At 44.5% G+C, this 25,468-nt stretch overlaps 1 long non-coding RNA gene across 1 annotated transcript; it reads left to right on the top strand.

Moving 5' to 3' along the window:
• The first annotated feature begins 4,603 nt into the window (after positions 1-4,603).
• LOC124086597 (uncharacterized) lies at positions 4,604-25,115 on the top strand. Its single transcript, XR_006849842.1, has 3 exons — positions 4,604-4,863; positions 15,287-15,448; positions 23,071-25,115. It is a non-coding gene; the product is annotated as an uncharacterized LOC124086597 (long non-coding RNA).
• Positions 25,116-25,468: the final 353 nt, after the last annotated feature.

Genomic DNA, 25,468 nt, shown 5'->3' with positions numbered 1-25,468 from the left:
AATAAGGAAAACTTCCATAATCTTTTTTTTTTTAATTTTTTTTATTGGTTGTTCAAAACATTATAAAGCTCTTGACATATCATATTTCATACATTAGATTCAAGTTAATCTTTTTCTTAAACTCCATATCAATATTTTTTACTTTCAAAAGATCTCAAAAAAAAAGTAAACAAAACCCAGCAGCATTTAAAAAGTTAATAAGCAGCAGGATTTTAGGAAGTCATTTTGACTTCGCCATCTGCTGCTTATGAGCAAATGGTTGTTCAAATAAAAAGTGCTAGCTACAATATAAAACAGTAGGTCAAACAGGTTTCGGAATAGCAATTTTTACAATAAAATAACCATATCTACACTTGATGTCAAATAGTTAAGACTACCTCTATGAGACAAGTCCCTGAAACAACTTAGACAAATTGTTTGATGTTGCTGTATAATCAGTGATTTTCTACATGTATTTTCAGATAAATATTCTTATTCATAATCTTTTTTTCTTTTTTTGATACCAGGGATTGAACTCAGGGACACTCAACCACTGAGCCACATCCTCAGTCCTATTTAATATTTTATTTAGAGACAGGGTCTCACTGAGTTGCTTAGTGCCTTACTATTGCTGAGGCTGGCTTTGAACTCTCGATCCTCGTGTCTCAGCCTCTCAAGCCACTGGGATTACAGGCATATGCCACCGCGCCTGGCTTTTCATAATCTTCTAACAAAGTAACTATATCATTTGATATGTACACCCAATAAACACTGTATACACTTATGTAAAGCGTATTTGTGTAGATTAATCTCAGGACATTGAAGCAAAAGTCCTAAGCAAAATAGTAGCAATAGTAGAATTGAACACCACACTGAAAATATAATACATCATTATTAAGAGATACTTATTTCAGGAATGCTAACAGTGTGGCTCAGAAGGTCTAGAAACGGATCCAAACACATGCAAAGGTGGAAGAGCCAATGAGTGGGGAGAAACAGATTATTCAATATTGGTATTAGAACCACTGGAAAAGCATCTAGAAAGAAATAGATTGGATCCCTCACTCATAACTGACATCAAAATGAATTTTATAAGGAATTTACATGTAAAGCACTAGGAATTTTTAAAATTATTATTTGCAATATCAAATGGCAATGGCCTAAGTATGTCACAAAACACAGAAGCTATCAAAGAAAATAGTAACACTTTACTACATAAAAAGTGAGTGTCTTCAAGGCAAATATAAAAATGATAAAATCAAATGACAAATGAAAAACTTGGGGAAACGTTTGCTAAAAATGGGACAAATGGCTTGTATCCTTAATACATAAAGAGTTCCAAGAAAACAACAATGAGAAAAAGACTGACAGCCCACAGGAAAAAAAATGAATAAATGACAAGAAAAATCATTTTTAGAAAAGAAAATTCAAATGATTTAATGAAGTGAATATGACATCAATATTATTGAATGAGGTGGTATTGATTGATGATGTTCAACATGGAAACATGCTTAACATGCTTATACATTTAAAAATACAAATCAAAACCACAATAATTTATGATTTTCCACTACTAGACTGATGAGGTCAATAATTTTATAAGGCATGGTATTAGCAGAGCTGTGGGGAAGCAGACTTTCAGGCATCACCAATGGGAGGATTGTTCCCCACAAACACTATGGAGGTCAATCAACAGGTGATTCTGTTAAAGTTAAAAATATACTTACCTTTAAATTGTAAGACTGTATCCCAAAGATGCACTTGCAAAGGTGAGAAATGATGTATGGACAAGATCATTATTTCAGCATTGTTTGAAAAAGTAAAAATTGGAAATTCTGTACATATCCAATAGGGAACTCTTCAAATAAATTAAGAGATTGAATAACATGCAGCTATTGAAAAGAGTCAACCTTAACTGTGTCAATATGGAATCATCTCCAAGATCATTAGTGTCTGCTTGTTTCAGACTTCAAACAATAGGAATTTATTCTTTCACAATTCTAGATGCTCGGAGTCCTAAAGCAGGGTGTCAGCAGGGCCATGTCCCCTCTGAGTACTCCAGAGAAGCCTGTGCCCAGGCCTCTCTCCCAGTGTCCGGTCAGTGCTCCTTGCCTTGAAGACCCATCACTCCATCTGCCTCTGTCTTCCCAGAACATTCTCCTCTCGGTTTTTGTGTCTCCAAAACACATTTTTAAGTGAAAAAAGGTAGAGAATGGTGTGAGGTATGTGCCATAAATCATGTAAAAATGCTTGTGTGTGTGCCTAAGTATAAATAAAATATCTTTAGAAGCATAGCAAGAAGCCGGTAAGTGGTCGCTTTCCCAGGAAGGGAAACTGGCTGGCTCGGGCAGGAAGCAGAAGAGAACATTTTTACTGTGTCTAAAACTGTATTTTACAACTTATTTGAAATGCATTACACATACCATAAAATTCATCCATTTAAAGACTACAGTTCATTGATTTTTAAATGTATTCACAGACTTCTTTGACCACCACCAAAATCTAATTTTAGAACATTTCAACACCCCCAAAATAAATCACATATACATTAGCGGTCATTCTCTATGTCCCCTCCCCCAGCCCTACATAACCATAATCTATGGAGTTTCCCAGTCTGCACATTTCACATAAATAGAATCATATGCATGCTAGTGTCTGCCTCCCTTCACTTGGCACATAGCTTTCAAGGTGGATTCATATTGTAGCATCATCAGTATTTCATTTTTGTTGCTTACTAATATTCCATTTTATGAATATACCATAATCTCTCCATCAATAGATAAGCATTTAGGTTTTTTTTTCCACTACTTTTGGGTTATTCTGAATAAAGTTGATATGAATATTTGTGTACACACTTTCGTGCATGAGTAACATATTTTCATTTTCTTGGGCATGAAAATTCTGGGTTACATAGAAAATCTATATTCAACTTTTTGTGGAGCTACCGATTTTCCAAAGTAGCTGAATTCTTTTCCATGTATACATTTTGAATTTTAAGCCATGTACTAGTATTGCCTTTTCAGGGCCATCAGTAAAATATTTTTAAATAATAAATAAGAGCTGTGCCCATGGACTTGAACAGCTTTCCATTTAGATTATGATTTTAAGAAAGATACTATCAAATGAGAGGAATAGTCATGCGACACTTAATGGAGGGATGCATTTTGAGAAATGTCTTGTTAGGTGATTTTATCATTGTGGGACCAATGTAGAGTGTACCCCCACACACTGATGGCTACAACACTGCTAAGGCAAGAGAATCTGTAGGACCACCATCATGTGTAGTTTGTCTTTGACCATGTGACACATGGCTGTATATGCAATGATAACAATGTATTTTTGTTAATTGAAGACCAAAAAAATTCATGAATGTGCATGCATATCATTTTGTATCAGCTATAAAAGTAAACCACCCTAGCCGTGATTTAAACAAATAGGGATTTGCTCTTCTACCATGATTTTTAGCCTAAAGATAGTGTCTAGCATCCATTCAGTCATTCAGCAGGCCCCTGAAGGACCCATTCTTTTTATATTTCAACTCCACCGTCCTTAACATGGTGATTTGTCATTTCACGGCTACAAGATGCCTGCAGCACTAACAGGCCACACACTTGCTTTCTATGAATGAGAAGGACAGAGGGCCAAAGACCCTGCTAAATGTGCCAGCAAATGTTTTCTTAAAAACCCCAACTATCTTATGTTCCACTAATATTTGGCCCAAACTGGATCACACGGCTACCTTTGGCTTCAAGGTAGACTAGGGAATATGGGGAAAGCATTATCATTATTGGTTTGAACCAATCTTGACCCATTGCCAACGCTGACCACATTGTGATGCAAATAAAGTCAGGATTCTACCAAGGACAGCGTGTAGGTATAAATGAAAGATCATATGAGCAAGGAGAAATGTACAGAGGGATGAACCCAAGAGTGCCAACAGTGATTTGGAAAGGAAGAGGGAAAAGACGAGTGGGGGAGGGGAGAAGGTAAAATACTGATGCATTAATTGAACTAAGAACCCAGCCCTGGAGGCTGAAGCCCAGACACATTCTACCACACAGGCAGGAAGACTGGGACAGAGGCTCGGGTTTGGAGTTTGTAGGTGATTGAGACATGAGTGTGTTCCCAGGCCACATGTCCTATGAGCCCCATCCTAGGGGTGGGGTAGGGGCTGAGGTCCATCTTCAGATGAGCTTGCAGCTTGGTGGCCAGGACACTGGAGCCTCCAGGGAGCTTCCAGGTTGGGGTATGGTCCATCAGTCCTGCACCCTGCCCCATGGGTCCTCATGGGGGTGTCGATCCTACTCAGGAAAGGAGCTCACAAACCCCAAAGTCCTCCGTCAGCAGTCGCTTGCTGTCCCTCTGGATAGGGGACAGATAGGAATGTTGTTGTTATTCCTCAGCCTCCATGAAGGCACAATTGGAAGTGGAATCATCTGCCTGTTTCAAGGCACAGAGGGCACAGAGAAGCTGGAACCACCCTACTGTGCAGCAGGGCCTTTTCCTGGTGACAGTCCACACTCCACGGCCAGCCTGTGCTTCCTATTGACCTTGCCAAGGTCATCCTGCAATTATCCAAAGCCAGGAAGAAGAGCCTCTGGCCTCAGAGAAGCCTGGCCTTGGAATGCGCTGTAGGAGCAAAGGTGTCCCCTTCTGTTGCTTCCCGGCCCTGCGCCTCTCCAGCACGGGTGGCCTCACCAAGCTTCCTTGGAGGTGAATGGCTCAGGCCCTACAGCGCAGTCACAGTGCAAACCAGGAAGCCCAGGATTCTAATAAGTTGTAGGAGGTGGCCTCGGGTAAGCAAGTCAGAAAACCCCCCACCAGAAGCTGCTGGAAGAACCACGTGATCAGAGGGCCGTCCGGTTCCATACAGGTGTTTTCCAGGTAACTAACCTGCTCTGCTGCCAAAGCTGTGGGTGTGCTGCGGGAAGAGGGAAAGGGCTATATAATATTTGTATCTTCTTTTCCTGCATCTTAGACAGCAACTTGAATGAAAGCCAAGCTTTCTTTGATGAGCAAGGGGGAAACGTGTTCAGCAGTGGGCACAGTCTGTGGGAGTGTATAATGGGTGTTCCATGGCTTCTCGGGCTGGGGATAGATCCTCCAAGGTCTCTTGCTTGGCTTTCCCAGTCTGGTCATTGTGTTTCCTCCAAAGCGAAAAAGAGAATCAGGGGCAGGGAATTTAAATCAGTTTTAATAATAGAACCAAAGCAGATGGGGTGCATATTAGGGCCTTGCTCATGTCCCCGCGCCCCCTCCCCCAACACATCTCAAATTCCAGCAGTGGCTTCGGTGGCCAATTCTGCCAAGGCTTCGACTCACTTCACCCTAGGAGCATCTTGCCTCGAGTGCACGCTGTGCCCTTTGCCTTCTGCTCTGAAACAGGCGTTCACTTACGTGTGCACACACTACAGCCCGCATTCCATCTTGGAAACACACATTCAGGATCATGTCCAGGAGCCTGAACCACAGAGCAACACACAGATAGACGGCTTAGACTTCCCTGCCACCCGACTGTGATACACAATGCCTCTTCCTCAACTCACAGCTCTGGGCTTGTGGGACAGGAAGTGACTTTCCTGCAACCACAGATCAGAGGAAGAAAGGGGGAAAAATCAGGTTTGGTTTATGGATCAGTCGGCTCTGTTTGTTAGTGTGAGCTGGCCATGGGATGCTGCCACACTCCAGCCTCACTAAAGGATGGCCCCAAAGGACAAGTGGTGGGCAGATCTGTGAGCAGCACCCCTCGCCGTTTGATGGAGGAGGAAGTGGCCTGACTCCTAGGTAGTGGAAGTGGCTGACAGATTGGCCAAAAACCCAGAAAAGGCAGGAGAGGAAACAAATAAGCAGATCAAAACCAAAGAGGTCTGGAGAAGAAGCAAGGGAATGCGCAGGAAGGGTAGCCATCTTTGTGTCTGTGTCAGTGCACACCAGAAAGTATCCACCACAGAGAAGACCCTCAAGAACCCTGTAGAGGTGATGGCGGGTGCTAGCTGATCTCTTTCCTTTGCCCTTGAACGCCAACTCAATAAGATCATGAATAGACTGCCCAGGTACAGGGATAAGGCCACATGTGGAACACTCTCAGCAGGCTGTTCCTGGTTCTGCTACCTGCTCAGCCTGAAAGAACAGTTCTTGACATGGTACCATCTCTCAAAGCAGGATTCCTTCCAGAAATGCGACTGTCATTGTCATTTCCTCTGCGACATGGTACAAATCTCCATTTTTCAAAATGTCTATCGAGTATGCTCATTAGCAGCAGTGGTCTTTGCCTCTGAGGAGGTGAAGGAAGGTGTTCTTCTATGGGACACCTCCCCGCAGAGGGAGCAGCACCTCTCATGACAATACCTGACCTTGGTCAAACAAGACGTTAGGAGCAGCAGGTGAAGAAATGGTTATTCCCTGTTAGCCCCACGTCAGGGCCGGCACATGCGGGCTTCTCTGTTTGTACTGCAGACATTGCACTTGAAATCCTTCCAGTGATGCACAGTGTAATTGTAAATATTTATGTTTTCATATTACATGTCCAGGGAAATGATCTTCATGGAGGATCCTTAAATGCCAAGTAAAACATCACTATTGAGCTCAAGCTCATACCAAATGATTACTTTTATGGCAATTAACATCCCACTTTGGTTCAGTCTTGTTATTGTCATTGTTTTGGTTATTAAAACCAACTGCACAACACCAAAGCCAGGATTCATGAAAGAAATAATAAGCTGGACTTCATTAAAATTAAAGGCTTCTCCTCTGTGAAGGACAGTGTCAAGAGAATAAGAAGACAAGCCACAGATTGGGAGAAAATATTTGCAAGAGAGAAATCTGGTAAAGGACTTATTATCCAAACACACACACAGAGAGAGAGAGAGAGAGAGAGAGAGAGAGAGAGAAAATGAGCAACATGATTTTAAAATAAGTAAAAAACAAAAAAAAAATCCTAAGCAGACACCTCAGCAAAGAAGATATACAGATGGCGAATAAGCATATGAAAAGATGCTGAACAATCCTCTGCCATGAGGGAATTGCAAATTAAAACAACTCTGAGGTTGGCTGAGGTTATAGCTCCATGGAAGAGTGCTTGCCTAGCATGCTTGAGGCCCCGGGTTTGATCCCCAGCACCAGTGAACCACAAAAACAATGTTATTTCTACACACCCATCAGAACAGACAAAATGCAAAACCCTGACAACGCCAAATGCTGGTAAGGTGGTAGACTCTGATTCATTGCTGGTGGGAATGCAAAATGGTACAGCCACATTGGAAATCAGTTTGCAGTTTCTTACAAATCTAAACATTCTCTTACCATGTGATCCAGCAATTGTACTCTTAGTATTTACCCAAAGAAATTGAGAACTTACACCCACACAAAAAAACTACACAAAGTGTTTATGCAACGTTGTATATAACTGTCAATACTTGGGAGCAACCACGATGTCCTTAACTACTACATAGGTGAATGTTTGGATGTTAAGAGGGTCTTTCACATAAGACTTTTGGATGACAGTAGAAAAATATAGCTCAAACTCTATAAAATGAATTTGAGACCACTGAGTCCACAGTGGAGCGCCACTGCTTCTGCTTCTCAGTGAGCAGACAGCCACCATTAGTCCAAATACCCTGGATCTGGACCCTCAACATGGATATGAAAAGACTGGACTAGGTGGGTCCAACACCACCCACACCTTTAAAATGTCATGCCTTTATTACATTTTTCATGTTTTGTTTTCACAGTCAGAAGGTGCTAAGCCTTCAGGGTCACTGTCACACTAGTCCCAGGTATTCTAGAGGGGAAATGACTTTGGAAGTCAGGCAACTGCTTAGACAAGATGAACACGGGGGAAAAGCGGCCTGGAGACTGTGGGCTCAGGCAGGAGACTTCAGCCAGCTCACGTGGCCTTGGCAGCGCTCTGACCTCACAGAAGAGGGCTCTGGAGCAGACGGGAGATCCACTGGAAGATCACCGAGAGCTTCTCTAGGACGGACTCCCCTTCAGGGTGGAAGAATTGAGAGAACACTGCAGGACGGGTGTCCTACAGGAACACAGGGAGCACCGTAGACAGGAGGAAGAGCTCTGTAAGCCAGGAATCCTGAGGCAGCAGGATCACAAGTTCAAAACCAGCCTCAGCAACCTACTGAGACCCTGTCTCAAAACTTAAAAAAATAAATAATAAAAAGGGCTGGGGATGTGGCTCAGTGGTAAAGCACCCCAGGGTTCAATCCCTAGAACCAAACCAAAACCAAAACCTCTGTAAAATAGAAGGTAAAAAAGCTGTAACTATGTATCAAGTTTTATAATTTTTCTTATTTTTTCAGTTATAAGTGGACACAATATCTTTATTTTATTTTTGTGTCATGCTAAGGATGGAACCCTGTGCCTCATGCATGCCAGGCGAGCGCTCTACCACTGAGCCACAACCCCAGCCCCCAATTTTATCATCTTAAAAAATAAAAAGAGGGCTGGGGTTGTGGCTCAGTGGTAGGGTCCTTGCCTAGCCTGTGTGAGGCACTGGGTTCAATTCTCAGCACCACATATATATAAGTAAATAAAATAAAGGTTCATTAACAACTAATAATAAAATTTTTAAAATAAAATAATAAGATTAAAAGAGGCAATTGCTTCCAGTAATGGCAGAATAATAGCTACAACCTCCTGGAATAAATATCATAAACTAAAATCTGCAGGCACTTGAGAAACCCCCAAGCAAGCATAAACTAGAGGAAGGGTCTGTATATGTAGGCTCTGTATCTCCAGAGACCCTGGATTAATAACAGTGAAGGCTAAGGCCAAAGGAAAGGACCCGAGGCAAATCTCACCCTCTAGTACTTTCTGCCCCATTTCATTACTAAAGCAAGTCACACTGCCCCACACGACCCCAGCAAGTGGAGTCAGCAGAGCAGCCATTCGCTTACAGAAGAAAACCAGAACGATTTTGGTGAGTAGCCCTAAAGCTCACCTCACCTTTCATTAACCTCCACCATGGGACCAGCGGGCCCATCAAGGAGATGTTGGTCGTGGCTTTTGTACATTATTAATGGCTGGTGTCAAGGTAGTCTGATCTAGTATTGTCTCCCTTCAGCCTCAAGAACGCCCTCTAGTGTTCATTGTTGTCCAGGCCCGCTGGTGACAAATTCTCTTGCATTTTCATTGTAGAAAATGCTTTCATTTTGCCCTACTCTTGAAGGATATTTTTGCTGGATACAGAATTGTGAGTTGCCTTTCTTCTCTCTCTTCTCTCTCCACATTTTAAAGGTGTGATTCCATTGTCTCATGTCCATCTTTTCTAGTGATAAGGTCATTTGAACCATTGTCGTCCCCCCCCCATATGTAATGTGACATTTTGTTTCACCTACTCAAGATTTTCTCTTTGTGGTTGGCTTTCAGCAGTTTGACTATCACATGCCTAGATTTGATTGATATAATTGATTCTGTAATTCTTTTTTTTTTTGGTTTCTTCAAATATTTTTGTCTGGCTTCGTTCTCGTCTCGTCTCCTCTTCAGAATTCCAATTACATGCCTATTAGATCTTTTCATATTTTCCCACGCATCATTCATTCTCTGTTCATTTTTTAAAATCTTTTCATCTCTGTGTTCCTGAGATTATACAGTGTCTATTGATGCATTTTGATTTCACTTACTCTTCTGTTATCTACTCTCAGCTGTGCATTTTTTTTAACATTTATTTTTTTAGTTGTAGGTGGACACAATATCTCTATATTTTTATGTGGGGCTAAGGATCGAACCCAGTGCCTCACGAATGTGAGGCGAGCTTTCTACTGCTGAGCCACAACCCCAGCCCTCAGCTGTGCATTCTTTAAAAATCTCTGACAATGTTTTCCTCCCATCCAAGTGGTTCATTCAAAACAATTTCTTTCTTGGCATCTTCTTGTTGATGCATATTAATTGTACAGAGCAGTGGGTTTTATTGTGGCGTAATCATACATGCAGGTGACGTAATTTAGTCAGTCTGTTCCCCAATACCTGCCCTTACTCTTCTTTTCTCCTCCCCCAGTTCCTTTCCTCTACCCTAAATGGTTTTCCCTCCTACTATTAGCTGTACATTTTTAATTTCAGACACTTTACTTTGGGGTTCTAAAACGTTTTCTTTGTTCATTTTAGGATTTCATCTCTCTGCTGAGATTTCCTATTAGCTTCTTCATTATGGAAACATTTTCTTTACATTATTCAGCTGCTTTGAAATCCTGTCTGCCAATTCCAACATTGGGTAATTTGGGTATTAGTCTCCACTTGTTACCATCTCTCTTGAGTCCAGAGCATATTTTCCTCTGTCTTTCTGTGTCTAGCAGTTTCGGATACTATCCCTGATTTTATGAATGCTATGTTGTAGCAGATCCTGGATTCATTATATTCCTCTGAAAATTACTGATTTTTTGTATTTGTTTAACGTGCATGTTGCCACTAGGCCTGGCTGATTGTTCTTCTCACACACTGTGTCCTTGTTTTAGAACCTGCCAAGATTGACAGCAACTCTTCCCTGGGCTGGATTCTCATTTTAATTCTTTTCAATACAAAAACAAAAGTTTTAGGATACAAGAGTCAGGGACCCATCTAGTGAATTTTCTTCCACTCTTCATGTTCTGTCTATGATCATCCAAAGAATTGTTTTCAGCCATCTTCTGGAAGTGGGATTATTTCCAGCTTTCAAACAGCCATCTTTATAGTCTGTATCCATGGGTTCCTCACCGGAGGATTCAACCAGCTATGGATCACAAATATTCAGAAAAAAAAAATTGTGTCTGTACTGAATGTGTAGACTTTCCCCCCTTCCATTATTCCCTAAATAACACATTATAACAATTATTAACATTTAATTTACATTGCATTAGGTATTATAAGTAGTCTAAAAATGACTTAAATTTTTTGGCACCTGCCTGTAATTCCAGCAACTTGGAAGGCTAAGGCAGGAGGATCATAAGTTTGAGGCCAGCCTCAGCAACCTAGGGAGATCCTGTCTCAAAATATAAGTATAAAGTGCTAGAGATGTAGTTCAGTGGTAGAGTACTCCTGGGTTCAATGCCAAGCACCCCTGGGTTCAATCCCAAAATATATATATAAATAAGTATATGTATACACACACACACACACACACACACCAAGTGCTAGTAGGTCGCTACTTTTTTCCCTTTATCTGTGTTTTCTGATTCTAACATGAATACATGTGAAATAAAAGTTCTTCAAACAAAACAGATTAACAGCCACCATCACAACAAAAGGTAAGAAAGGAACCAGCCCCAAACCTCAGGTACCAAATAAACCGTATCTGGGGAGAAGGCATCAGGCCACTGTGCTGAGCGGCCTGGCGGGAGCTGACGGCTGGCTCTCAGAGCCTGGGACAATTCTGTAAGAATGCAGGTGGGGACTTTTCCTCCTCTGCTTGCTATTTTACCAATAGAAGAATGTATGTTCCTGCAACAAGAAGCAGTTGCTCAGTGTGAATTTTTCCAGGTTCAACAATGTTCAAGACAAACATGTTTGGAGCTCTATCAAGCCCAGGGCTGCAGGCAGAGAGATCATCAAAGATGATCGACTTTATCTTGCCCTGCAGCAGTAGGCAGAACTTAACATTCACTTTGATCACCACCAGCAACAATTAAGGTTCCGGAGGCTCCTTCCAGCCCTCTGTGTGAAGTTCAAGTGTTTGAAATCGCAATGCAACACTTACTAGGCGAGACGATCTTTGGAAGGAAACAAGTATTTGAATGCTCCTGGGGGTTTTATGAGTGACTATCAAAGCCACCTGCACTCTAGTCAATAGCAATTAATGAAGCTGTTCCTTCATACAGTACTTTAGGGAAAAATTAAAGGAAAGAAACAAAAACTGGAAATCTAGGCCTGGAATCACTTGGAGAAATGATCAGGCGGGACACAATGGCGTACATCTATGATCCCAGAGACCTGGGAGGCTGAGGCAGGAGGATCACAAGTTGAAGGCCAGCCTCAGCTACTTAGTGAGGCCCTAAGCAATTTAGGGAACCTCTGTCTCAAAAAAACAAAAAGGGCTGGGGATGTGGCTCAAGTGGTTAGCACCCCTGGGTTTAATCCCCAGTACCAAAAAAAAAGGAAAAGAAAAAGAAATGGACATTTCCATCACCAGCCAACTGTGTGATCCCAGCTTAATCGTGTTTCCTTCTTAGTCTCGTTTTCCAATCACAATATCATGAAGAAAGTGTAGACATGGCGGAGGTGGTACTGTGCCATTCAACCAGTCGACTTCCAAGATCCCATCCAGCTCCATACTGGGAGAAGTTGGTGTTGACCAAGATACAAAACAAAATCCATTTACACAAGTAACAGGCCCCGTTCAAAGAAATAAATCATTCTTTGTGCTGATGTTACGCTTTCCCTCAAAGCTTTGTTATTCATTTTTCTCACCGTCAATAAATAAGAGCACTTTGTTACATATGTAACGACTTGGTATTTTTCTTCTTAACTGCTGTATGCTGTTCTGTAAGGGCACATATTCTTTCCACCTGTTCTGATTGTCATTGGTGTTATTAAAGAGGAAAAAAAAAAAAACCCTTTCCACTCGGGTTATTCAGAGAGTTAACATCTGATTTTACATGGAACTCTTTAAAAGAAAAAGAACAACATGGCCTGGAGCACTTCTAGCACAGGGTGTGGAAGTATTTGATGTCCGGGTGCTTGTTCATAAAAGAATGTTGTTTTGAAATGTGCAGCGAAGTCAAGGAAAGAGATCCAAAGAAAGTTCCCATTGAGACAAAATCAAATCAGCCCACCGCTCCCCAAATACTTCCCTCTTGGGCCACTGGGCCCCCTGGCTCTGTGCCCACCATCTGGGACCAGAGTCCCAGGGAGGCCTCAGCCTCACAGCCTACAGTGATGTGTGAACACGAGACTCGCCCCCACTCGGGGGCACTAACGGGCAGGAGGGTTTTGCCAGTGGTGATCCAGAGTCTCTGGAGGTATTAGAGAGGTAAGCAGGTCCTCCCTTCCACCCTCCAAAGGTTTGATAATTGAATCTACAGAAATGAACCAAAAAACGGGTTAACAGGAGAAAAGCATACACATTTATTAATTGTGTACATGCACAAGAGTCGCATGAAGTATGAAATTCGAAGAAAGGTGCTATGGTTTGGGTACAGTTTGAGTGTGTCTTCCAAGTTTCATGTGTTGGAAGCCTGGTCCCCAGTGTGACATTGTGGGAGCTGGTGACATCTTTAAGAGGTATATTTAGAGGGAAGAGGTTGTTATAAAGAGCAAGCCTGACTCCCCCAGGCCTCTAACTTCCTGTCTCATGGTGTGATCTCTCCTCTTCCCACGTGCTTCACCATAATGTCATTGACCATGAGGTCCTCACCGGAGCACAGCCGATGCTGGCACCATGCCCTTGAACCACTAGAACTGTGAGCTAAGTCTTTTTCTTTGTAACATAGTCAGAATCAGGTATTTTATTACAGTAGCAGAAAATTGACTAATACAAAGGGCCCGATGGTTAAAACTTCAATACCGTGTAGTAAAGGAAGAGAGAAGTGGGAACTATAGGGAATTAAAAGGAAAAGTAAATGATTTTTAGAGGAGATAAAGGGACTGAAAGAGTGAACCATTACCTGGAACAAAGTTCACCTGGACTCTGAGAGTGGCGCTTGACTTTCTGTCTCTTCTTGTGTCGGTTAATCTCTGGCTAATGTAGATTCCAGGGAGAGGGTCCATGACAAACACCAATGGCACTCCTTCCTTAGGAACTTCCCTAAGTAAGACAAGGAAAACCTCAGAGGAAGCCCCTCCCTGCACTTCTGGAGAAAAAGAGGATCCCAAGGTGAGGGTAGGGGTGAGGTGGGGTTGTCACAGAGAACTTCAGGCTGCTGCTCCAGTTCTGCACTCAGCATGCCAAAGGCTACACTTTGAGGGTCTCCGTTTCTGAGCCCCAATAGTATCCTGCAAGAGTTGGTATCACCCAGGCATCTGCCCTTCCCCATGAACCCCCTGGCACAAGGGTTACTCTTTCCTTCACAGCCAGGACCAGGACTGGGTTGAGGGGAGTAATAGATAACACTAGGGGGTGTGCCCACAAACTCAGCGACCAGCATTAAAAATCAAGGTTAGTGCAGCCAGGTGTGGGGGCACGCGCCTGTCATCCCGGCTTCTGGGAGGTGGGGTAGAGGCAGAAGGATTGCAAGTTTGAGGCCGACCTGGGCAACTTAGCAAAAACCTGTCTAAAAAAAAATCACATAAAAAGGACTGGGAATGAGGCACAGTGGTAGACGTTTCCTGAGTTTCATCCCCAGGACTGCAAGAAAATAAAGCAAAATAATAATAATAATAATAATAATAAGCCATCCAAATTTTAAATAAAGGATCTATAACATGGCATTGCTCAGCTCTATTGGAACCTGAGGCAAAGGGAAGATTCGGTGATGCTGAGTTTGTCATCATGCAAAATTTTGACGTTTTGTTCATTATGGATTTTGGCATTCATTTTTTTTCCCAAGGAATTCAAGGTTTAATGAAAGTAGAAATAGATTTTGCTTTGCTAAATTCTACCAGAAAGACCAAATTTTCATTAAAACACATACACATGTAAAGGATCAGTGGTGTAAATGAAAGCAAGACCGATTCCTAACCTGACATTTTGGGCTTCTCCTAGGTCGGTGTTTCACTGTGATAAGTGAGAGGGGAGTGGGGGACGAAGGGGGAGTCAGTGAATGTATCTGGGCCTGTTGCCTCCTTTGTAAATAAAGTGGTATGCATTCATTTTTTTTAAATATTTATTTGTTAGCTGTAGTTGGACACAATACCTTCATTTGACTTATTTATTTTTATGCGGTGCTGAGGATCAAACCCAGGACCCTGCACATGCGAGGCGAACACTCTATCGCCGAGCCACAACCCCAGCCCTCCCATATGCATTCATTTTCATATATTTCTTTATAATATTCCATTAAAAGGTGACTTGATGGGTAAGTTTTTGGCACACCCTGAACTGCTGTGCCTGAGGGACAGGGCCCACTTGCTTGCCCCGGCTATACCACCGGGAGACCTTGCTACCCCCTCTCCATCCCACACAGTGAGCTTCACCTTTTAATTCACTAAAGGCACTACTGCCTTTTCCTGTTTGGTTAATCATCTCCTAACCCACTTTCCTGGCTCTGCCTTGGTCCTCCCGAGGATGTCACCTCCTGGAATTTCACCACTGTATCGAGTGCACACTATTCTTTGTGACCCACACTTACTTAAGGTCTTTGGAGAGAGAGGTGATAATAGTCCAGTGACTACTGTGCTGGCTGGAAACAGCTTTAATATGGAAATTTCAAGTCCTCACTCTTCCTAGATCTCGTCATTCGTTGCCTGCCTCAAACCCTGTGCAGGTTGGAGCAGAAGGATGCAATATGGGGAAGCCCTTTACTTCGCATCTGGTTTTCAAGACCTCAAGTTCCTTCTCAAGGTCTCACCAGATAACTCCAAAACCCCTTCTCTCTCCTCAGATGCTCAGGTGAGCTCTTCTTTGTCCAAACCTCTTCCTCTAGGTCATGTCCCTGGGGCATCGGCATTTCTTGCCAAGGAGGCCCATCAAAGAGGCCTCTCCAAGTCTGGGCGAGACTGTGGGAATTCTGTATGGGATTCTGCTATAAGGCTAGCTGGTTGCAATTGAAACTTTCACCAGAACCTTCTGATCCCTTCCCATCCATTTCTGGGATTGTATCGCCTGCACGGGGGCCTTGGAGTCACCAGTAGTAAAGACTGTGATATTCTCTTTTTCTTTATATTTATTTTTTAGTTATAAGTGGGCACAATATCTTTATTTTATTATTTTAATTTTATGTGGTGCTGAGGATCTAACCCAGTGCCTCACGCATGCTAGGTAAGCTCTCTACCACTGAGCCCCAGCCCCAGCCCAAGACTGTGACATTTTCATCTCTCAGTCCCAAGAGCTGGGCCTGGTATGGAGTAAATCCTGGGTGAGGCGGCTTTAAGCGACCACATCCATCATTACCAGCAGTGGGTCAGTAGTGACCCAGGGGATGTGAAGGAAATAGAAAATCATGAACATAGCCGGGTGCAATGGCGCACCCCTGTAATCCCAGCGGCTCAGGATGTTGAGAAAGGAGGATCGCGAGTTCGAAGCCAGCCTCAGCAAAAGTGAAACGCTAAGTAACTCAGTGAGACTTATTTTGTATGTAAATAAATACAAAATAGGGCTGGGGATGTGGCTCAGTGGTTCAGTGGCCCTGAGTTCAATCCCCAGTACCCCCTATCCAAAAAAAAAGAAAGAAAATTGTGGACATGCACACGTGTGGCCCATTCTGAGTTCTTTGGTTCCAGAGCCCCAAGGGGCTTTCAGGAAGAACTAGTTCTGCCGACTCCCATCCCCTATATCAAAGCTCCACCCCAGAAGATGCTGAGCTCCTCATTCCACAGCACAGAACCCAAGTTCCTGAGTTTTCCCAGGTGGGGAGAGAAGAGCCTGGGGTGGAGTCCTTGCTGCCCTGCCTGAAGCCTGTGTGTGTTACAGTCTCCCCAAGCCACAGTGTCCTCTGCCAGTCCCTGCGGTTATCACTATGAGGTTAAATGAGATAGGACTAGCTAAGCACCTAGAAGAGTGTGCATGACATACATCCAGTCAATATCGCTCCCTCTTGCAGGAAGGGAAGTGCACCCGACCCCAGGAAGCTCCCCAGGTCACTCCTGGTTGATCTGGGTGTTTTTATTCAGAAGTCTCCTGGAAAAAAGTCCTGTGCCCCCAAGAAGGAGAAACCTCAAGGGCAAATGACCTTTGAAAAGACCTGAGCAAGGGGAGCCAAGGGTGCAGAAAACCTCTGTGGAAATGGATCCCTGGCGCCAGAGGCGAACCCAAGCTCCCTGCTGCAAGGCTGCAAGGCACGGCCCGGGAGAGATGTGTTGAAGTGACAGTAATGCAGAGAGGCAGGAAGACTGCCTGCTTAAGTGTTTGCATAAAAGTTGGGCTTTGGAGCATTTTTTGTTTCCAGGGAAGAAGGCTTGGTGGGTGTACCAGGTCACGGATGCTTTTTCAAAGCATGCCTCGCATCCCATATGCAAGAGCCCCCCAGGGAGGCCGAGGTTCACGCAGAATACTTCACAGTAGGAGGGAGAAGGAGCACTTGTCTGGCCTCGGGGTCACTAAGAACTCTTCCTTGCCAGGGATGATGACTAGCTGAAGCCCAAGGGACCTGCTCTGGCTGTGAGACCCACCCCGCGTTCCATCTCCGGCCCTACCTTCCTGTCCCCCAGCCTTTTCTGGCTTGAAAGATCCTATCACAGTCCAGCACCTCCACATGCGCCCCCAGAGGAGCTGCTGAACCTTGGCCAGGCAGCAGTGTCACCTCCCAGGCAGCAAACAAGACCCCCAAACAAGGCTGACATAAGCTTTCTGAAACGCTCTGGAGCCAGCTGGCCTTACCTACTTCAAGACCAAATGCCAGGAAACTCTGGCTGGGCCTCCAAGTCCCCAGGACCCAGGGATGGAAGACTTGCTGACATGTGACTTCATCCTGCATTGCTCCGCCTCGTTCCCCCTCTCTGCCTGCGCAGCCCCAGATCTCAGCACAGCAGGCCGAGTCCCCGCAACCCTCCCATGGCCAACGCGGCCTATTCTTCCAACCCAAGTAGCTCATTCCTTAGTGACATCCGTCCTGCAGTGTTTTCAAAATGTGCTTTGCTTTCCTCCCCTCTTCTTCCGGAAGCCTGGGCCATGGGAACTTCTGGATGACCCCAGGTCCCAGGCTGCCATCTGCATCATGGCCAATCAGTATCTGGTGGAACCAAGAGCCATCGAGCGGAAAGCAAGTCCTGACAGCAGTGTTGGAAAACATCAAGCTTCCGGGTTTATCTGTAGCCCAGTTGGTTAGACACCATTCCTCTGTTCCTGTCCCCCTCAATCTAAGTCCCCAAGCACAAAAGCAGTTTTACTTCTCTTTACACTCCAAAAACCTCTCACTCTCCTTTGCCAACAAGCAGAGTGTACTTCCACCCATCGGGTCTTTTCTCCCACTGGAAGGAGCATTTTTTAGAGCATTGTTTGTTTCCAGGGAAGAAGCAAAAGATTTCCCCAGAAATCTCCAGCAAGCTTCTTCTGCAGAGAATCCTAATTAAACCCCAAATTTTCCAGCCCCCCCACCCGTGGCCCTCCTCCTGCATAAACAACCTCATCTGTCTTTACTTCTGTCCTCCATGAACTTGTCATGTTTTCTGATGATGCAAACACCTCAATTCTGGAATCTCACCGAAGGTCAAACATTTACTCAGACTTGAAAACTCTCTCTGCCGGGGTGATTGACATTTGTCTTTGCAAGGAAAACGCAGCCTACTTGGTAGGCAGCACAGAACGGCTTTTCTCCACTCGCTCAAATAGGCAAGAAGGAAGCACCAGAGCACCACACCCCCGCAGCAGTCTTTCCCGCTCCATCCAAGAAAACAAAGAAGTCAGAGTTTCCCAGGGCCTGGATCCTCAGCCTCAGTCCTGTATGTGCTGAGTTTTGACTTGTGCCGAGGTCAGTGCAGGATGAGGACGGAGATGTGCTCCAAGGTCAGAGATGTGCTCCAAGACAGCTGCCTGAAGGCCTCGTGTCTTTGTGGTGATGCCCGCCCCACGCCCCACCGTGAGCCGCCGGTCCTGGGAAATGAGCCTTAAGTGGAGGTGAGTCTTTCCATATGTCTCCCACGAAAATTGTACACTATCGACTAATGCAATCCAGAGTCCCTCCAAAACATCTCTATGGCTTCAAAAAGAAAAGCAAAAAAAAAAAAAAAAAAAAAAAAAACCATATGAGCCCAGTTTAATATCATGGGGTTTCTAATCCAAATGAACAAGGCAGGAGAATAATTCACACCTGGTATTAAGTCAAAGAGATCCCAGTGGGCGACAGGTAGAGCCATGAGTCCAATAGACATTTAACAAGCACACTGGATGACAGAGATGACATGCCATACCCCCCAGGAATTCCAGAACTTTCCATTGTTTGATGAGGGCAGAGAAGCTGATGAACTCCCAAGAGATAATTCAAAAAAATGTTCTCAGTACTTACTAAGGAGTTTGGTGTATGAGGTGCAAAAAGTGCTGGGGGAAATATGATCTGCTAGCAATTTTCCTACCCTGGCTGGCACTGCACAGTAAGTAGTTGACCACGTTTCGCTATTCCCTGTCCCCAAATGCAGCCTCTCCCCTACATAGTAGAAATTTCACTGTTAGAGATTCTTTCCTTTGGATTAAACATAAGTATTGGGGATAGGGCTGTGGTTCAGTGGTAGAGCACTCGCCTAGCACGTTCGAGGCCCTGGGTTCGATCCTCAGCACCACATAAAAAAATAAATAAATAAAATAAAGGTATTGTGTCCAACTAAAAAATAAATATATTAAAAACATAAGTATTAACATCATGAGTAGAGAATATATTTCTTTCTTTTTTTTTTAAATTTTTTTTATTGGTTGTTCAAAACATTATAAAGCTCTTGACATATCATATTTCATACATTAGATTCAAGTTGGTTATGAACTCCCAATTTTACCCCAAATACAGATTGCAGAATCACATCGGTTACACATCCACATTTTTACATAATACCCTATTAGTAACTGTTGTATTCTGCTACCTTTCCTATCCTCTACCATCCCCCCTCCCTCCCCTCCCATCTTCTCTCTCTACCCCATCCACTGTAATTCATATCTCTCCTTGTTTATTTTCCCATTCCCCTCACAACCTCTTATATGTAATTTTGTATAACAATGAGGGTCTCCCTCCATTACCATGCAATTTCCCTTTTCTCTCCCTTTCCATCCCACCTCATGTATCTGTTTAATGTTAATCTTTTCTTCCTGCTCTTCCTCCCTGCTCTGTTCTTAGTTGCTCTCATTATATCAAAGAAGACATTTGGTATTTGTTTTTTAGGGATTGGCTAGCTTCACTAAGCATAATCTGCTCTAGTGCCATCCATTTCCCTGCAAATTCTATGATTTTGTCATTTTTTAGTGCTGCGTAATACTCCATGGTGTATAAATGCCACATTTTTTTTATCCATTCATCTATTGAAGGGCATCTGGGTTGGTTCCACAGTCTAGCAATTGTGAATTGTGCTGCTATGAACATCGATGTAGCAGTATCCCTGTAGTACGCTCTTTTAAGGTCTTCAGGGAAAAGTCCAAGAAGGGCAATAGCTGGGTCAAATGGTGGTTCCATTCCCAGCTTTCCCAGGAGTCTCCATACTGTTTTCCAGATTGGCCGCACCAGTTTGCAGTCCCACCAGCAATGTACAAGAGTACCCTTTTCCCCACATCCTCTCCAGCACTTGTTGTCGTTTGACTTCATAATGGCTGCCAATCTTACTGGAGTGAGATGGTATCTTAGGGTGGTTTTGATTTGCATTTCTCTGACTGCTAGAGATGGTGAGCATTTTTTCATGTACTTGTTGATTGATTGTATGTCCTCCTCTGAGAAGTGTCTGTTCTGGTCTTTGGCCCATTTGTTGATTGGGTTATTTGTTTTCTTATTGTTTAATTTTTTGAGTTCTTTGTATACTCTGGATATTAGGGCTCTATCTGAAGTGTGAGGAGTAAAAATTTGTTCCCATGATGTAGGCTCCCTATTTACCTCTTTTATTGTTTCTCTTGCTGAGAGAAAACTTTTCAGTTTAAGTAAGTCCCATTTGTTGATTTTTGTTATCAACTTTTGAAAGCATTCGACAAAGTACAGCATCCCTTTATGTTCAAAACATTAGAAAAACTAGGGATAACAGGAACTTACCTCGACATTGTAAAAGCTATCTATGCTAAGCCTCAGGCTAGCATCATTCTCAATGGAGAAAAATTGAAGGCATTCCCCCTAAAATCTGGAACAAGACAGGGATGCCCTCTATCACCACTTCTATTCAATATAGTTCTCGAAACACTGGCCAGAGCAATTAGACAAACGAAAGAAATTAAAGGCATAAAAATAGGAAAGGAAGAACTTAAATTATCACTATTTGCAGATGACATGATTCTATACCTAGAAGACCCAAAAGGGTCTACAAAAAAACTACTAGAACTAATAAATGAATTCAGCAAAGTGGCAGGATATAAAATCAACACGCATAAATCAAAGGCATTTCTGTATATCAGCGACAAAACTTCTGAAACGGAAATGAGGAAAAACACTCCATTCACAATATCCTCAAAAAAAACAAAATACTTGGGAATCAACCTAACAAAAGAGGTGAAAGATTTATATAATGAAAACTACAAAACCCTAAAAAGAGAAGTAGAAGAAGATCTTAGAAGATGGAAAAATATACCCTGTTCATGGATAGGCAGAACTAACATCATCAAAATGGCGATATTACCAAAAGTTCTCTATAGGTTTAATGCAATGCCAATCAAAATCCCAACGGCATTTCTTGTAGAAATGGATAAAGCAATCATGAAATTCATATGGAAAAATAAAAGACCCAGAATAGCAAAAGCAATTCTAAGCAGGAAGTGCGAATCAGGCGGTATAGCGATACCAGACTTAAAACTATATTACAGAGCAATAGTAACAAAATCAGCATGGTACTGGTACCAAAACAGGAGGGTGGACCAATGGTACAGAATAGAGGACACAGAGACTAATCCACAAAGCTACAACTATCTTATATTTGATAAAGGGGCTAAAAGCATGCAATGGAGGGAGGATAGCATCTTCAACAAATGGTGCTGGGAAAACTGGAAATCCATATGCAACAAAATGAAACTGAATCCCCTCCTCTCGCCATGCACAAAAGTTAACTCAAAGTGGATCAAGGAGCTTGATATCAAATCAGAGACTCTGCGTCTGATAGAAGAAAAAGTTGGCTCCGATCTACATATTGTAGGGTCGGGCTCCAAATTCCTTAATAGGACACCCATAGCACAAAAGTTGAGAATATATTTCTTCCTAATCCCAAGACTGAGTCATGTTTTATTTCCAGCTGTTTCTGGTGATTTACAGGAGAATATGGGGAATTTAGTTTCAGAATGAGCCAGGTAATTCTTTTCATTTCTAGGTGCAAAGGTGATACATGCTCACTGAATATTTGTGGATGAAATGAGAGTTGTCTTGGGGCAGGTGGGGACACAGCTGGAACAAGACAGGCCGTAGGCCAGACATTGTGAAAGCTGAGTCGTGAGTAGTTCATCATCCCATGCTCTCTACCTTTGAATATGTTTGGAATTTTCCATGAACAAAAGGAGAAGACTTGGTCACTTTTCCAGCTCGGTCCTTTCTATCTTGGCCAATGAGAAACATGGAAACCAAGCCAAAAGTACGAGTCCTCCCATCCCAGACAGGAAGTAGATTCCAGAGCTCTATGATTAAGGCAGGAAACCTCCTCCATTTGGGGGACTGAACAAGCTATTTATCCTCACTGCAGAGATCAAAGTGTGAATGCCTGTCCCTCCCACAACCCCCAAGACATGTGTGAACAGCTCCAGTTGGCAGCTGTAGCCACCATTAGCTTGAAATCCATTGAAACAGTAAAGTTTAGTCGAAGAGGGAAAGCAAATTCCAACCCTGGGTTCCAAGTTCCCTTTGCTGGGCGGAAGAGGAACAAAAAAGCTTAAGTAAACCTGAAGCTAAACTCCATGCCCCATCACACCGCCTGGCCTTAAAAATGAAGTGGACAGGGAACTGCTAATCATACTCACAGGATGCTGCTCATGTGCCCCAAATCAGGCCTCCTGACAGATTCCAAACTAAAAATCAAGCATCCAAGGACTCACAAGCTCTACCATGCAAAGCCATCTCAAATGTCCCCTCATCCCCAGAGCTCTAGCTTGGATCTGGAATGTTCTCCCAAAATGCCTATGTGCTAAAGGATTGGTCCCTGGCCTGTGGTACAACCTTTAAGAGGTGGTGGTACCTTTAAGAGGCGGGGCCAAGTGGGAGGAAGTTAGGTCATTGGGGGCGTATCCTTACTGGGATATTGGGACTTTGCTCCTCTCCTCCTGAGCTTGCAGCTGCTGAGTTGAGAAGTCCCACCCATGATGTGCTTCCACCAGGGACGTGCTCTCTCATCATAGGCCCAAACTGATAGAGCCAACAGTCATGGAGGGAAACTCTGAGCCAAAAGAAAGCTTTCTTCCTTATATGTTGCTTTTCTTTTCAGGTATTTTGTCTCAGTGATGGATTCTGACTGACACACCAGCTCCCCGCAGTTACACCAATGGATGAGCAGCCTTCCCTCCCCACTTGCAATCCAAAGGGGCCGGCTTTCTTCATCCATTCACTATTCCTAACCAGCCATCCTATGGGACACTACCATGGCGGACTGGCAGCCCTGGTGGAAGGACAGATGCGGGCTTTCCTACCCATCTACCTTGGCAGTACTTTAATCCAAGTGGTCACAAACAGCGGTCCTCACCAGCTCTAACCACCTGATTATTAGTTTCCTGTAGCCTGCTGTAACAACATACTCCACACTGAGCGACTTAAAACAGTCCAGCTTATTATCCCTCAGTGCCAGGGTCAGAAGGCTGGGTGGGCTGTCTGGCTCCTCTGCTCAGGGCCTCCCTGTGCCAAAAGAAGGCACTGGCTGGCCTGGTGCTTATCGGGAGACTCTGGGAACAATCCACTTCTGAGATCGTTCAGGTCATTGGCAGGATTCATTTCCTTGCCATTATAGGAGGAGGGCCCGCTCCCCTGCTGGCTGTGGCTGAGGCTACCCTTGTCACCTTAAGGCCATCTGCAGTCCTTGTCACATTGCCAGGTAGACTGAATTTGGCTCAAGAAGCCCCTTTTGTAGGAGGCTGCAGACTGAGATGAGCTCATTCTGCCCTGGAGCAGCTGAGAGAGAGGAGGAGAAGGCCCCGGATGGAAAAACCTACAGTTTTCCTCTTGGGACAAATCAACCCAGCCTAAGGCGCGAGTGCCTGTTCCCTTTCTCCCTGGCTTTTTGGAAGAGGTTTGGACCTGTCTGGTGAAGTCAGCGGCAGGAGTCCCACTCCTGGGTGTTGGTCCCCAGGGGGTCCTCCCCGTCATTCCTTGGGCCTTCCCAGGAGTCTCCCTTGAGCTTGTGTCAGTTCTGGGTCCCTCAGCATCAGAACACAAGGGAGTCGATTTGGAAGGTGATGGAGGAGAGGGACAGGAAAGGAAGCTGACAGTATTTATCAGCAAGTCACCTGGTGGCCACCCAGTGCTCAGCACCTCGGAGAACTCTGGGAAACAGGCGGAACACACTTAGCCCCTGGGAGGAGCTGGGGTATTTTCGCCACCTCCCCTCAGTCTTTCTGCTTGTGCTGCTGTGGCATCCCGTCTCCAGCACTTTGGCCGGCCATGTGCATGGGCACATCCGGCTCTGGCAACCAGAGAAATCCCCCTCAAAAAGACACAGTGCTGGCCACTGAGTGTCAGGCCGGCTGACAAAGAGGAGAGGACAGCCTGAGGGCCGAAGGGCTGGGGCACCCACGGCCTTGGCCACATCCTTGGCTCAGTGTGTCCCTGAGTCCCTTGTGCTACCTAGGAGATGGGAAACTCGGGAGGCCAAGGGCTTCTCTACCCAGGCCCATCCTGCAGCAGGGCCTTGTCCCCCTAGCCAAGCTCTGCCTAGGCAGTGAGGCTTAGGGGCTCTCTGCTCCCAGATCTGACAAAGCTGTCTGGGGGCCAGGGGCTTCCCACCCCAGTGCTCTGAGCTTAGGTGTACAGGACAGGGACAGGATGCCTTCTCAGGGACCCACCAGTGTCTACACAGCCATCTTCTCCCACTCTCCTCCTGGGATGTGAAGACACCCTCTTCCACCATACACAGTCGCTATATCAACTTCCTCATCCCCCGATGGGACATGGGGAGTCACTTTGGCAACTCAGATGCCAGGGAAGAGAGCCCTCTGTCCCTACGGTCTACCCTTCTCTTCCCTTGCAACCACGAGCCCAGCAATAGTTCAGTGAGTGGATGGGAAAGGCTGCAGCTGACAAGGAAATACGAGGTCCCCATCAGTTGGTCACCTTATCATACAGATAGGCACCGGGGAGTCAGACTCCAAGGCAAATAGGGACCGTGCCATCATGAAGTCTTTCCATGGAAGACAGACAGAAATTCCCACTGGAGATCTGTCAAGAAGGCTGCAAGGAGGCAGGGGCCTATGACCTGGCCTCAGAGTGGGGGGGAATCTCAGGCAGTGGACACAGGGAGCACGGGTGGCCTGCGTTTCAAGCATGCGGACAGGGGAGGGAGGGGGGGGTCCAGACCCTGGAAAGGTCAGCCCAGGTTTGCGGGATGAGAGCCCGGAGGAAGCCATGGGGTGTTTGGAGGTGAGAATGATGTGAGGTGTCACTGGGCAGGGGGAAGACACGTAAGATGAGCGTGAAAATGGCCTTTGTGTCAGGACTCTGGCTACAAGGATCTGTGTGTGGAAAGAGAGGAGAGGAAAGGGGGCAGAGAGGAGAGGGAGAGAGGAGGAGCAAGAGGGAGAGAGGAGGAGAGAGAAGACAGGAGTTAGAAGAGAAAGAAAATGTAGAGTGAGCCAGGGAGGTTCTGAAGGAGACCCCCATCTGTGGGTCCCCTCATC

Source organism: Marmota monax, unplaced genomic scaffold, assembly GCF_021218885.2.
Source record: "Marmota monax isolate L192 unplaced genomic scaffold, Marmota_monax_Labrador192_F-V1.1 WCK01_AAM20220418_F8-fsc00024, whole genome shotgun sequence".
Classification (NCBI taxonomy): Eukaryota; Metazoa; Chordata; class Mammalia; order Rodentia; family Sciuridae; genus Marmota; species Marmota monax.
The sequence above is the reverse complement of the archived record's forward strand: the minus strand, read 5'-3'. Positions and strand labels throughout refer to the sequence as shown.